Source organism: Doryrhamphus excisus, chromosome 11, assembly GCF_030265055.1.
Source record: "Doryrhamphus excisus isolate RoL2022-K1 chromosome 11, RoL_Dexc_1.0, whole genome shotgun sequence".
Lineage (NCBI taxonomy): Eukaryota > Metazoa > Chordata > Actinopteri > Syngnathiformes > Syngnathidae > Doryrhamphus > Doryrhamphus excisus.
This window is the reverse complement of record NC_080476.1, coordinates 1,224,722-1,226,430: the sequence shown is the minus strand read 5'-3', so window position 1 is coordinate 1,226,430 and position 1,709 is coordinate 1,224,722. Positions and strand designations below refer to the sequence as shown.

The following is a 1,709-nucleotide window of genomic DNA, read 5'->3' as shown; positions in this document are numbered from 1 at the left end:
GAGAGTTAAGGTGGACAGCACTTGAGTATTTGCAAATTTCTGTCAAAAGTGGAAACTTACTGAAACCTTGCTGGAGTAATGCTGATGTAGTCTGTATGGAGCAATTGGTCAGCGCATTCAGCTGTTAACTGAAAGGTTGGTGGTTCGAGCCCACCCAGGGACGCTCAATCGACACGTGTTTGGCTTTGGACTCCCTTCCTTGTATGAACATGTGCCAGATGCACAGGATATCCTTTTTTACTAAAGGCACCATTGTCAAGTTTGCATGCTTGGCAGGCACTATGCTTTAGTTGGTCAAATTACATGCCTAGCAAAGAGGGGCTCCTTGGTTCTAATTCCAGCAGTCATCTACTGGTATTTCCATGACTCTGGTTTTCATACTTTTTATCAGAGGTCATGTTGAAGAACAAAGACTGTTTTCTGGAGAAACGCAAGACCCCAGGATGCAATAGGGCTGCTTTGTATACACTTCAAGATGCAAGAAGCTGTCAGAAGTGGGACTCAAACCCACACCTCATTAGACTGCAACCTGAATGCAGCGCCTTCGACTGCTCGGCCATCCTGACCCTCTAGAGCCCACTTTTTAAAAGGCATTCATACACTCTGTATTTTGTTTCCCATGTGGTTATTATGTTATGTTAGTGTCAGGTTCAAACTCCTGTGACACTTGTAAAAACACTTAATTACAGAAGAGACAGACAACAAAATTCAAAGTTTCTCGCAGCGAGGAGAGTGAAACAACATACCCAGTGACATGCCGCTCCACTCTGAGTATGCCATTCATGCTCCTCTCTTTTTATGTTCTTTAGGAGGTCCCTAATACATGGTCGTGTAACTCTAAGGGGAGGGGGAAGCAAGCAGTTGCACAAGCTGTACTTGTTGTCTATGTGTGTGTGTGTGTGTGTGTGTGTGACAGCAATTACTTTTTGTGCATGTGTTCTTATCTCAGCACATTTTGCATGATGAACAGGAACATCTTCAAGGTCACTGCTGGTGTTCCCAGGCACCTGCAAGATTAGTGGTGCTGGGAGTTGCTGGTCAGCGTCATGGAATGTTCCTGCTCAAAACTATTGTCTATTGTCTAAGCAAACGAATATAAGGGTGATAACACTATAATAATTGTAATTACATTTTATTCAGTTAGTCCAGATGAACAGCCTAGTTATTTGTGTCAATCCCAGGGACCATTTCTAGACCCTCGTGTGACACTTGTGTTGGACTCTTTTGGAGAACCCTTGCATTCTTCCCAATTGGTAAACCCTTTGTATCGGTGCCAAATATACGGGATTCTCCCCCTGCTGACCGAATGACACACGACAAATGGTGTCGTCTCAACGTTGGAGCAGTTAATGTAAAGGTAGCATTGCCAGGGTGACTTGCTCGGCTGGCGCTGTGACTTAGCTGGTCAAAGTGCCTGTCTTGTAAACAGGAAATCCTGGGTTCAAATCCCGGTAGTGCCTGGCTGCTTAGTCTGTGAAACTTTGGCAGCTGATTTCTGACCCAGGTACCTCTTTTCGTCACTTGCCATTCAAAAACAAGTCGACGGTGCATCCACAGCTGACATGATTGTTGTGGATCCCATTAAGCCAGAAGGTGCTTGAACCCAAAGAGTATGACATTGTGATGTTTTGTCGTTCAGCGCCACTTTGCAGAGGCTCATCCACTTGATCAGGTTTTCAATTCCTATCAGGCTTATATTGATACTAGTG

General features: G+C 44.6%; 1 non-coding gene across 1 annotated transcript; it reads left to right on the top strand.

Annotated features, from left to right (window-relative positions):
* Positions 1-1,386: 1,386 nt before the first annotated feature.
* On the top strand, positions 1,387-1,460 carry trnat-ugu (transfer RNA threonine (anticodon UGU)). Its single transcript has one exon. It is a non-coding gene; the product is annotated as a tRNA-Thr (tRNA).
* The last annotated feature ends 249 nt before the right edge of the window (positions 1,461-1,709 follow it).